This window comes from Lathyrus oleraceus, chromosome 4 (assembly GCF_024323335.1).
Source record: "Lathyrus oleraceus cultivar Zhongwan6 chromosome 4, CAAS_Psat_ZW6_1.0, whole genome shotgun sequence".
NCBI classification, from domain to species: domain Eukaryota; kingdom Viridiplantae; phylum Streptophyta; class Magnoliopsida; order Fabales; family Fabaceae; genus Lathyrus; species Lathyrus oleraceus.
This window is the reverse complement of record NC_066582.1, coordinates 54,602,526-54,616,603: the sequence shown is the minus strand read 5'-3', so window position 1 is coordinate 54,616,603 and position 14,078 is coordinate 54,602,526.

Genomic DNA, 14,078 nt, shown 5'->3' with positions numbered 1-14,078 from the left:
AAAGTCGGCTCATTTCATTCCGATCAGAATGGACTATCCGTTAGAGAAATTAGCTGAGTTGTATATTGAGAAAATTGTAAGCTTGCATGGTATTCCGTCGAGTATTGTTTCGGACAGAGATCCTAGATTTACATCGAAATTCTGGGAAGGTTTGCAGAAGGCTTTGGGAACTAAACTGAGATTGAGCTCTGCATATCACCCGCAGACTGATGGTCAGACTGAGAGGACGATTCAGTCATTAGAGGATCTTTTGAGAGCTTGCGTTTTGGAAAAGGGAGGTGCTTGGGATTGTTATTTACCTTTGATTGAGTTTACCTACAACAATAGTTTTCATTCGAGCATTGGTATGGCGCCGTTTGAAGCTTTGTATGGTAGGAGATGTCGGACACCGTTATGTTGGTATGAGTCCGGTGAGAGTGTTGTGGTTGGACCGGAGATTGTTCAACAAACTACGGAAAAGATTAAGATGATTCAGGAGAAGATGAGAATTGCTCAGAGTCGTCAGAAGAGTTATCATGATAGGAGGAGGAAATCACTTGAATTCCGAGAGGGAGATCACGTGTTTCTTCGTGTTACTCCGATAATTGGGGTTGGTCGAGCTTTGAAGTCAAAGAAGTTGACACCTCGATTTATTGGTCCTTATCAGATTTTGGAGAGGATAGGAGAGGTAGCCTATCGTATCGCTTTACCGCCGTCACTTGCGAATTTGCGTGAGGTTTTTCATGTGTCTCAGTTGAGGAGGTACATTCATGATCCGTCGCATGTGATCCAAGTAGATGATGTACAGGTGAGAGATAACCTGACTGTTGAAATATCGCCTATGAGGATTGAGGATCGAGAGTTGAAGCAGTTGCGGGGTAAAGAGATTGCCTTGGTGAAAGTAGCTTGGGGAGGACCAGCAGGTGGCAATGTGACTTGGGAACTGGAGAGTCAGATGAAAGAGTCTTATCCAGAGTTATTTGCTTGAGGTATGTTTTCGAGGACGAAAACTCTTTTAGTGGGGGAGAGTTGTAACACCCCGAATAAAATAAGAGAATTATTTAAATTAAGTTAATAATATATTTATTAATTTAATTAAATAAATTGAATTATTGGATTATTATTATTATTATTATTTGGAATAATAATTAGTGGAAAATATATAAGTTGGAATAAGAGAAAAGGGTTTTCATTTTTTGGTAAAGAGTTTTCACGTGAAACAGAGAAGTGGCTGAAAAGTGGAAAGTGGAGAAAGGGCAAAGAGGAAGAGCTAGAGAGCAAAGGTTGAAGAACGGAAAAGCTTGAAGCTTAGAGATTGCCGGATTATCTCAGGTAAGGGGGGTTTATCGTCGTTTAATGGGTATTATAGATTAACATGTCATGGGTAGTGATAAACCGTTGAAGTGACCCTAATTGGGATGTTGAATGCTGAAACATTGTGATGAATAAGTTGTATTAAAGCTGTAATTGAGTCCGTAATTGTGTGAGTCGTGTTCCCCCGAACGTATAGCTTTTTACGGAAATTGAATCGGAGGTCCGGAAGTCCTCCAACGGTGGAAAATGCGGAGAACTCTGCATTCTGCCTTGTGTTAGCGCAGGAACTGCTGTTTTGTCTGCGTTAACCGGTTAACCCAGGGCGTTAACCGGTTAACACTGTTATATTTTGTGGAAATGTGCTGTTTTGCCTGCGTTAACCGGTTAACCCAGGGCGTTAACCGGTTAACACTGTTGCGTTTTGCCAGAAAGTGTGTTTTGTCCTGCGTTAACCGGTTAACCCAGGGCGTTAACCGGTTAACACTGTTGGAAATTTGAAAAATTGAAATTTTTAATGTTGTGAACCTAATTGGTGATTGGCCTATTATCATTAATTGTGATGAGTAATTTTGTTGGATTTATGTTATGAAGTGTTGATACAAGTATGTTGCTGAGTTGTTCCGTGTATGGAAAGTTGTTGAAAATACTGAGTTGTAGGCTTGGTGAGCCAAAGTTGATTATAAGTTGATGTGTTGAAAACATTGTTGTATTGCTATTATTATTATGTTGTCGACAGTTTAAAGTCGTGTATGCCATGTACATTCATATGCATTAAGTCGGAGCTTTGCTCACACCACGTTGGCCTGGATTGGCAAATTTTAAGTTGAAAGTTGAAGGCTTATGCCTTGATGCCCAATAAAATGGCAATGATTTTAAGTTGGGAGTTTTACTCCGAATGGTACCACATGCATGACGAGTCGAGTCTCATTAGAGTTGCATTTTGTTGGCTTGTTGTATGGATATTTAATTTAATTGAGGAGTGGAATTGTGTTGATATTAAGTATGATGTTGAGTTGATGTGCCGTTACTGGATGTATGTTACGATTAGGGTGATGAAATGTGTGAATTTACTTAGCATTACATGATGATTTATAATGCTTATTGTATCGATTGAGGAACTCACCCTTACAACTATTTTTCAGGTAATGAACAAATGAGTTGAGTGGAAGCTTATGCTTGGAGTCTAGTGTAGTCTCCTAAGTGGGTCATGCTCTGATAGATGTAACATCGGGAGGGAACATTTTTAATATTGTTGTTGATGATTGTTGAACCAGTTTACATGTAGTATGTTGCATGTTTTGAATGATCGATTTGATCTCTATCCGCTGCGTATTGTGCAAACGTTTTATGTTTTGAGTTAATGAAAGAGCATGACAGTTATTATGGTGTGAAATGTTGTGTGACACCCTTGATTGCATATTTACTCTGATTGATATGTGTTATTTTAATTATATACTTGGGGTATTTTAGAAGGGTGTTACAGAGACAACCCACAATTATTTTATTATTTCCTTATTCTATTATTATTATTTTTCTATTTCTTCCTTAATTATTCTTTTAAATTTCTGTTTAGTATTCATTCTTAATTTATCTTAATTTATTAAAAACTTTTCTCTTCTTTCGGCATTTGGCCAAATCCTGACTAAAACTCTTGTTTTTCTTTTCTCTAGCTAACACTAACCTGATGGGACATATTGATCGTATGGGTATCAAATTCAGAGGAACAACTCAGAAACAAAAGTTTGAGGAACTAGCCACGAGAGAGATGCTACCTAGCCTGTATGCTGATGACTGGGCAATGACTGCCCTTGGACTAAGACAAAGTGTCCTGTATTTGCTGAATCAGATAGGGTGGGAAACCGCTCCTATCCGTAGACAATCTGTCACTTACCGGAGACTGACTCTAGAATTCCTTAGTTCTCTGATCTATCTACCCAGCCATGGAAAAGGAATAAGCAGAGGTTTTATACAGTTCAAAATGTTTAACATGGAGTACCAATTTAATATTCAAGATTTTACCAACCTTTTAGGCTTCCCTACATCCTTTGACACATTCACAGTGAGCCAAGAGGAACTTTTCGAATATAGAGAACTCGAACACTTTTGGGGTAACTTGACTGGAAATGACGATCCCGAGGAACATGAGTTTCTCTCTGGAAACATACATAATCCGGCCTTTCGTTATTTCCATAAGATCCTGACCCACACCTTATTTGGGAAGAAGCCAAACAGTACCACAGTTTCACGTGATGAACTCTTCATCATATTTTGCGCTTCTCAGAACCGTCCAGTAAATGGTGCCACTTTTATGTTAGCAAATTTGGACCACCTTATCCAAGATGAGCGAGCACCAATTCAAATAGGCGGTTTGATAACTATGATAGGTAATGCTATTGGATTACGTCAGCCTATGCTTGACTTAAGCCCTTTTTGTGGCATTACTACTATGAGTATACCCTTCCTTTTCAACACTTTGTTTATAGCAAACCTAGGGTCTGATGAGTTTGAGCTTATTATTGATAACCAAGTTCTTTGCCTATTCACCATGCCCGATCCTAGGACTAGTGTTCATAACCGCAACAACTAGCTCTACAACCTGAACGAAACCCCCTCTCCTGCTAGATCCACTGAATCCATCCAGGACTATGAGATTTGTGATGACTATGAGATTTATGATGACCAGATTCCTTATGCTGAATCAGATCCTCAGACACCATCTGGATATTATGATATTGATCCTCCTCCTCAACCCGCTCAGACCGAAGAATCGGCAATACCCGACCTTAGACATCATATGCCCGGAACTGACTATAACACTGCCATGGAAGCTTTGATGTCAGAACAAGATGCCCTCAGAGAAGAATTCACTAGCTTGAGGCACGAATTTCTGGGATACATGAATAGTATGACAAACCAGTTTCACGAGTTGCTATACCGTGTTAACTCCTTTGCTCCTCCGGCCAGAGATCGTGCAAATGGATAGAATTTATTTATTTTTCTTAGTTATTTAGTCTTAAGTTAGATTAATTATTTAACGTTATTTCAAATTATATTCGTATTTGTTTCTCTTTCTCACTTTTTGTTTTTCTCCATTGTTACATTATGATTATTTTATTGAAGCTATTTACTCATTTTATTATGTAATATCTATTATGCTCTCTACTGTTGCTGCCTACATGACTTATTAAAGAACAATATATTTATGCATCATTGTGCAAAGTAGAATGACGTGCAAGAAAATTAAATAGCAAAATAAAATAATCTGGAGCAAAACAAAACAAAACAAAAATAATAAAAATAAATTACCAAGTTATTCTGAAGAACGCTAGCTGAAGCCATGCCAAAAAGACTGTGTGACGAGCGTCACACAATCTATGACGGACGGCATGCCAAGTACCTGTTACGACCGTCACGCCCCTGTGACGAGCGTAACACCTTTCTGACTAGGTGAACGTTACAGTGTCGTTGGAGACGAACGTTACACCCTTTCACTTTTTACCTTCCCCATTTATTCCCATTAACCCACACTTATTCACTTTTCAACCACCTCATTTCCAACTTCCAAATTCTTTTCCTATAAATACCCATCAAAACCCCCCTCCATTCACCACAATCCACTCTCTAATATCAAATACATTTCTTTCCTTTATTACTCCTTTAAATTCATTCATCAGTATGGCGGGAAATCAGAATTTCGGAAATATCATCTTCCGATCCGGAGATGAAAACTATCAAAGGGAGCAATTCGAGCGCTTTCAACAGCGAGGCGTCATCTCTACCAGGTATCCTGATTCAACTTGTTTACAGCAATTAGGATTACTTCAAGGTATCGAGTGGATGCTCCTCCTTGCCGATCTAACCTTTCTATGCACGCATAATCAACCCACCTACCCATCCCTAACCTTAGAATTCTTAAGTTCATACACGTACAACACTCCAGCCGGTGAGGACGAATTCTTAACCGGTACCGCAACCTTTCGTATGTTCAACACCGAGTACTCCTTAACCCAAAACCAATTGAGTACCATGCTACAATTTCCCACAGAAGGTCAAGTCTACCCCAGAATCCCTCCTAACCTAAACTGGAGCACAGTTGCTGCTTTCGACCTCTTTAGGAAAATATCCGGAGTAGATGCCAACAACTGGGAAGAGCTCCTTGTTTCCCATATACATAACCCAACTATACGGTACTTTATCCGTATCCTACAAAACACCGTTTTTGGAAGACCGAACAACAGCAAGGTCAACGCAAAGGAACTCTTCTTCCTCGAATGCGTCTTCGAACCGCAGGCTAAGGTAAACGCCGCCTCCTTCCTATTTCATCATATCCGCACCTTATGCGCTAGAGGCCGTCAACCTTTTGTAATTGGTGGATTAATAACCACCATAGCACTTGGCTTAAACCTAGGGGACCGACTCCGAACTTTAGAATCTTTACCTCCCCTATTTATGGATATAGGCTACTGTCGATCCAGCCGCCTAATAAAGAACCGAATAGGCGGAAAATATTACCTTATGGTGAATAACCAGGCCGTCCCAAGCGTTGTTCTCCCCAACATTTCCCTAACCGATGTCACCAATCCCAACCGCCACCTCTATGATCTGAATGCTCCCGAAGCTACCGAGCCTTCGCATACAAACCTGTCTGCAGACGAGTTCGAAGAAATGGAGCAAGGTGATAACGCTCCTGAACAACAATCAGTCCCGCTCAACCCTTCCGATACTGCAGCTGGCCCATCCTCCCGACGTCGTCGACGAAGAAGGCCTGCAACCAACGACGACATCATGGATGCCATTGATGGTATGCAAGCACAGAATCTCGAAATGATGCAAATGATGCGCCAAATGCAACAACAGCAGGCAGAGAGGAATACCATAACCGATGATGCAAATGATATGTATATATATAAAATAAGAATAATTTATTTTAAGTTAAGTCCCTAGCGTGAAAAACCTTCTATTATCTATTTCCCCTCAAATTTTCATGAGCCATAATAACAGAAATTTAACACACCCAGTAAGTATAAAAGTTGCTTATTTTATAAAACTTGAGTGAAATCAAGACAAAAATTATTACCATAACAACGCTCTAAGAACCTCAACATGTTAGATCAGGATAAGTACCTATTATACCAATCCCTTGAACTTTTAGTTTTATAGTAACCCCGAGTAGTTTATACGAGAAGTCAGCACCATCTTAATAGCAAACTACGTGGAGAGCCGATGAATATAAGTGAATGATTCCCAAAGTAACATAATATATATATATATATATATATATATATATATATATATATATATATATATATATATATATATATATACATATCAGGAAATGCACTAATTAAGTTAGGTGATCCTTACCAGATCATTTAATCTAAAAGTTGCAGATCATACAAAAGCATAATACGAGAGATCCATTATGAGTTGGTTCAGTAGGTATCTGGTACTGAACTTGGTAGGGCGGACTACGGTCCGATCCCCCGCAATTTGCAATGGACTGAATAACGAAGTTATCCGACTTATGTACCAGAACTTCTAGCTGAAAGGGGATCAGAATCACTAACCGGTTACTCCACTATGTGCGCGAAAAGATAAAGGGCTTAATGTGATTTCGCTAGAATGAAAACGGGTGAAATAAGAGTAAAGGAACTAGAACAACTATAATGGCATTACTTGAACTGGTTTGCATAAGGTGAGGTTATCTGAGGTTGTGACGGTGGTTGTTGATGTCAAGATTAAACTCAAGTTACTTCTAAACAGGGTTTACATGCAACCTAGTACAAATTGATGTGTGTTTTGAAATTTCATCTGGCTAAATTTTTTAAAACAAGTTCTATACCGTATTTTGCTTGAGGACAAGCAAAGATCTAAGTATGGGGGAGTTTGATAACATGAAATTATATCACATTTTAGGACTTAATTCAATTAAAATATATTATTATTTACTTTAATTTATTTCATTTTATCAGATATTACGCGGTATTTCCTTTCTATTTATCTCAGGTATCTATTTGAAGCAAAAGTAAAAAAAGGAAGAAAAGGAGGTGCAAAAAGAAGTTTTTGGAAACAAATAGCAAAAGCCAAGCCCAGCCTAAAGAAGGCACAGGCGTTGTGCCTGTGACGAGCGTCACAGAGGCTGTGACGAGCGGCACGCTGTATACATGCCTGTGACGAGCGTCACACATGGTGTGACGGACGTCACACCATTCCCCTACATTTTTGCCTTCAGAGACGTTGAGTCCTATTTGCACGCTGAATCCTATTTCCACGCCTATACCTCCGTTACGTGAAGACCCTTTGACGCGGACTACTTCTGAAGACCGTTACGGAAAGTGCCAATATAAATACCAGCTTTGCAAACCCTTCCTCGGTTCCACGCTCCCAGACAGTTTTCCAGTTTTAGTTTTTCTTTGCATTTTTTTTTTTTCCAGCAGCTTAAGCATATTCCTTATAGTACCTCTTTTATAATTGTTATATTGTTTCTTTAGCAATTCTATTTTCTTTTCTAGCACTTAATTAATTTTTCACACAATAATTTCTACACCGGGAACTATTGTGTACCTTTTGACGGATCTAACCTTACGTTAGAATCTAGTTTTTTTATTCCTTCGTTTTATTTTTTCTGCCTGATTGAAGAACTCAAGAACAAATCCAACCGGTCTGTGGTGGAGTGTTCAAGACTGCTATTTAATTATTCAGGTTCTTTATTTATTTGTTGAATTTATATATGCTTGTTTTTACTATTAATTTATACTGTTTTCCTGCGATGAGTCTGTTTATGCATGATATTTATTTAAGTCTGTTTAGCATGTCTGGCTAATTTATTTAGGTATCGGTACGTAAAGTAAGCGGAATGAAGGAATCAAAACTAAGTTGGTTTATTTAAGTTTAAAATTAAAATCACTCTTTTTACGGTCTCAATTTACAGGTTTAATAACAAAGTTTTTGTACGAAAGTAAAAGACATAAAGAAGTTAAAATCAATAGAGCGAGAGTTTGAGGTTTTGACTGGACAGTGTAAATTGGACATTAATTCTAGATCAGGGCGAGAGCAATTTTTAGAGTTAATTAAATTCTAACCTTTTTCAAAAAGTATTTTTAAAGATTGAATGTGAGGGCGAGAGTTAAGCATTTGAATTTAATTATATAACCTAAGTCAACAGAGCGAGAGTTTGAGATAAGGGTGTTTAAACGATTAGTGTTTTCTTAAAAAGAGTTTCTACGGATTCTATTGTTTTCAAAAAGTGGTTTTTGACTTAACTATAAGTGACAGCTACGTTAATATAAAATCATAGTTTATTCAACAGAGCGAGAGTTTGAGATAAAACTTTTAACCAATAGCGTTAACTGAAAAGATTTATTTTTAAAACCAAGAAACCAATAAAGAATTGATTCCCTAATTACGACGAATTACGTACCGATATCCGCTTATTAGATATTAACTTTAGATCCTATTTTAGTCTTAGTTTTTTCCCCCAAAAATCAAAGTATTACCTGCCTTAGCTTTACGAAGTAACCTTAGATAACGGTATATCGATTCATAAGTCCCTGTGGGATCGATATCTTTTAAAACTACGCGATAGAACTGTGCACTTGCAGTTTGTACCCCAATTCGACTCATAGAGTCGAGCGATCAACAGTTGCCCCTATTCAATCCACTGTGAACCTGTCGATATGAACAACCTCGGCTTTCAGATGATCAGAGTGAAGAGTGGTTGAATACCAAGAACAGACGAACAATTTGCGCTTCGCTGGGAATTATTATTATTTTTTCTTTTCTTGAACCCCAAAACCTCTTTTGTTTTTTTTTGCTTTTCTTGAAACCCAAAATTTCTTTGATTTTTGATTTTTTTTTTTTTTTTTTGCTTTTCTTGAACCCCAAAATTAATATTTTTCTTCCGCGCGGATGAACCCTGATCACCGCATTTGAACCCCGACAACTTCATGTCACTCTTGCTGCCAAACAATGAACCCCGTTCTCCATTTGAACCCCAGTCGCCTGACGATAACTCGCGATCGTCGTTGTGAACCCCATTCTCTAGAAAACACCCTGTGTCTCCTTTTCTCCATTTGAACCCCGTTCTCCATTTGAACCCCGTGCTAATTCCGTTGGCAACGCCGGAAATAACACCAACCACCACTCTGATGGCGACATACCAGAGGGTACACCTTCACGAAAGGAAGGTAACATGTGCGTTTCTTCCTCGGAAGACACCCATAACGACTTCTATTGGCCTCAGCCAAAGTCTAAGGTGACACATGATCAAAAGACAATCCTGAGGACCTCATCCCGAATACAATCTTCAATTCCAGTTGAACCCCGTTCTCCAGAAAATGCTCAGCACTTCCTTTTCTCCATTTGAACCCCAATTTTCGCGCTGATCGCGTAACGTTCTCCGATTTTCATTTCCATCTTGTCGCATCCGCGAAAAAACAACCGGCGGGACTCAAATAAAAACACAACACAGAGCCGCCACTGCGCGTTATTTATCCCAAAATGGGGAAAGGAAACGCTCAGAGAAACCTGGAAAGGAAATGGTCTCGCGACCAAAGAGAAAGGGTAAGGGAGTCGGTTACGCAAGGGGAAGGTATTAGCACCCCTCACGTCCGTCGTACTCGACGGGATCCACGTTCTAAAATAAAGAAAAGGTTGCTAAAACATCACACACACAGGGAACGCAGGTGGGGTTAAGAGAAGGGAGCTCGATAGGACGTCGCATCCTATGCCTACGTATCTCGTCTGGAACGAGAATCAGAGCTGCCGTAGTTCGGCTTACGCACGTCAAACAACACAAAACAAATAAACGCACAAGGGTGGCAAACATGGAGCCCGACAACCACTCGATGGAATTACGTCAGCATCCGAACAAAACACGCACAAAACGGCAAACGTGGAGCCCGATTGCCAATCACTGGACTTACGTCGGCATCCGAACCAAACACACAATCAGATAACAGGTAAACACACACAAAAAGAAAAAAAGGTGCCCGGAGAGGTCTCGCACGACCCCCTGCCTACATACCTCGTCTGGAACGAGGATCAGGGCGATGTAGTTCCCCTTAAAGGGAAAGAAAATCTAGCCAGAAACCACGGGAAGACGCACTACCAGGGAGCTGGACTCGAGCCTAGTGTTGTCATGCATCGTTACCCTACGTTGAGGTTTCTGCCTACTTACACAACTGCAAGCTAATCCTATCCAGGAAAACAAGCATACAAGCCTACAAGCATCAACAGATCAAAACAAGCATTTCAAGCAAGTATCCACATAGCACACACTATAACCAGTCAAGTGGGCTCAAACAATGGGTTTAACTGCCGAAGCAATTCATCTGTACATGGGTATTGCTCGCTCTTAACCTTGCCATTACGAGGCTAAGGTGAAGCAGATGAAAAGTGAAGTGAGGATGAGACCTCACAGCTCTTATCCCTGACCAGGGAGAGCTTTTAGACAAAGGAGCGTGGGTCCAGAATGGAGGGACCCTTCTACGCTCAAAGACTCTGACTCGATTGTGCAACAGCACGAGATCTTGGGTTTGTGCCCCAATGCATCAACACACAGCCGTGTGAGCAGAGGGACGACTCACAGAATAGTGGGGGATAGATTGCATATCCCTTTGATCCACCAATTGCCTCATAGAGGTCTTTACCTGCTTGGCACAAATGTAAACAACCACAAACATCGCCTCTTAAGGAGGACTTCAGACAGTTTGCCCGGCCAAATAACAGGCCGGGTCTCCAGACTACATGAAGAACAGAAGTCCTACCTCAAGTGGTTTAAAAACCAAGCAGCAGCAAGCAAGTTCTTAAAGAACTGTAAGCAACTTAATGTACCTGAAAACAATCAAGTATCATCAGTACTCAGACAGACAACAATAAACAGCAAATATTAATCAGTCAGACTATACAGACAACATAAGCACATAAATGCAAGCTACAAGCTCAAGCTCAAGCTTCACAACCTACAAAACAAAGTTATGTTAGTTCTCCACATCAAACAAATTCAATTTTATTGACTTGAATCATTCTCCTTAAGCTTTGTGCATTTCATCCTGAAAAGTCAAACCAAATGTGAGAAACTGGACCACTAGGCCAAGCCTAGGGTCCAAAAGGGAGAAAAAACTCTAAACAGCAAGGGATTCTCAACCAAAACCAAATTAATGCAAATAGAAAGCCAATGCAATTGATCCCATACTCACATCATTCATCATATTCATTTCATGACCAAAACAAGTCAAACTAGGTCAAATGGAACATCAAATGTCCAAACAGAATAACTTCAATCAAAAGCACACCAAAACAATTCCAAAAATCCTCAAATAATTCACACCTAAACATGACATATTCAAGGTGTAGCATGTCAATTTTCAGCTCAATTGGACAAAAGGAACTAGGCCAATGAAAATCAAGAAATCCAGACACAATTATTCAAGCCAATTCAAGGTATCAACACAAGCATTCACTTCAAAAATTCATAACAGAGTGAGAACAATTAAGAAATGAATGGGACCAAAACAGTAATGTCCTACAATGTGTCTAAAACCAGCACACCGAGTTTCACATCCATATAATACCATATGAGAATTTCACACAAGATATACAAACATGTGTCCTATAAGCTTGCACAATGAACCAACAGAGAAGAAAAATATCAATCAAATTGAAAATGCCATGGAAAAATCCAGAAAAATTCACAAGACATCCCAACATATCAATAATCATTCATTCAAAATTTCACTCCATTTCAACAATCATAGGTCATGCAAATAAATCCAGAAAATTGACCTAGCTAGGTGTGACACAAATTGTCACACCTAGATTCAAAAAATCATAACTCAATCACCAGGTATCCAAAAATCACAAACTTTATATGTAAATCACCAGCAACATGTCCAGAATAAGCTCAAAAAATTTCAGGCATTTCTTTAAATGTATGAGCATTTCATGATGAATTTGGTGAAACATACCAAAAAACACACAAGTCAAAGTTCTATAGTCCAAGTCAACTATTCACCATGCACAACTTGCAAAATCATGTCCATAAAAAACTAGGGGAAAAATGGGAGCTATCAAAAAAATCCTCATAATTTTCTGACTTATAATTATTTTTTTATGAATTTCCTAATATTTAAGTGAATTATGTAATAATTATGTAATTGTTATTATTAATTAAAATGTTCAGTGGCAGACTTGTAATTCCATGGCCAGGCGCGGTAAACACGTTTTTCAAATTGGAAAGGCGCAAAATGGATCAAACACGGTTCTTCATCTCTTTCAAGTCCAGAAATTTCCAGAAAATTCAAAGCCAGGCAAGAACACCAAGAACATCAAAACTCAATGAAAATGCACAAACGAATATGCGTTGGAACGGTCTAAGTCTCAGGATCACAAATATATAACCTAATCAACCTAAATCTAACAGTATAAACCGGATCGATCGAATTAGGTTTTGCATATCAAGCTTCGAATTCAGATTACTCTCTCAATACTTAACCAATCCACAAACCACAACTAGCATTGCATTCTACATTGAACACTCTTCAAAACGCACCTAATAATTAAAGGAATGGTAAGATTCGAAAACTTACCAATTGATGAAGGCAGCAACGATTCTTGAAGCTTTTCGATCCAATTGCCAAAAACAGTTGAAGACGGAGCCTTAGGAAGGTGATTAGAACAATTGCTTCAGCTCAAAGTCGCTTCTAATGGACAGAATTCCAATTTGCCATTGATGAACATCACTTGGACAGTCACGATTTGGTGTTTGTTTGATGATGAATTGCCAAAACAGTTGAGGAAGAAGATGAATGGAGATTGAAGCAAAAAGAAAATCGTGATTTGGTGGAGAATTGGAAGAGTTATGCTTCCATTTGCTTGATGTGTTCTTGAGAGGTTTTAGAGAATTTGGAGGGAAAAGAGGTTGAGATCTTGTGATTTATGATTCTGTTAGGAGTTTGTTAGGATTAGGAACTTATACCTCCAATTAATCAAGCCTTAATCACCTAATTAGCCAATTGTGTAAGTGATTAGCAAAATGTCACTTTCAAAGCCAAGGGCAAAATGGTATTTTCCTATGGGCTTTGTGACAGCTCATTGACAGCTCACACATGCTCTAAATATCTGTTATGATGTGTTGCAACTTGTCCCACATTGATTGGCCATGTAATTTTGATTTTCACTATGTCATGGCAAATGGTATAATTTCAAGTGCATTTCAAAAGTGAATTGTTCAAATATTGCACCTTGACATGTTATGACCATCCAAACAATTTTCAAATTGCATTTGTGAGGTGTTGCAAAAATCCCCATTCCAAAATTCTCATTATTTCTCAAGTTGGACCATTTTGCCCCTGAATTTTTAACTGTACACTTGAAATTTGACTTTTTGCGTTGACCATTTTTGATGAATTCCAATTATTCACCATGAAAGTACATGTCAAATGGAGTTTGTGCATAAAAAGATCATTCAATTTGGACACTCCATGTGATAGTTATGCCCCTCTGATTATGGGTCATTTTTGAAATTGAATGGACCATAACTTGCCAACCATACATGGGATTTTCAAGTTCTTGGACTTTTTGGAAAGGTGAGACCAAGATCTACAACTTTCATGTTGAACAAATTTTCATTTGAAGCTTCCTTAGACATGTAATTTTGAGGTCAAAAACTTTCCATTTTTGGAAACTTCTATTACAAGTCACTTTCTATTTTTGGCAATTTCTTGTCTGACTTGATTTTCTCCATTCTTGAGCTTTGACATGTCAAATAACACTTGTTCCAACAT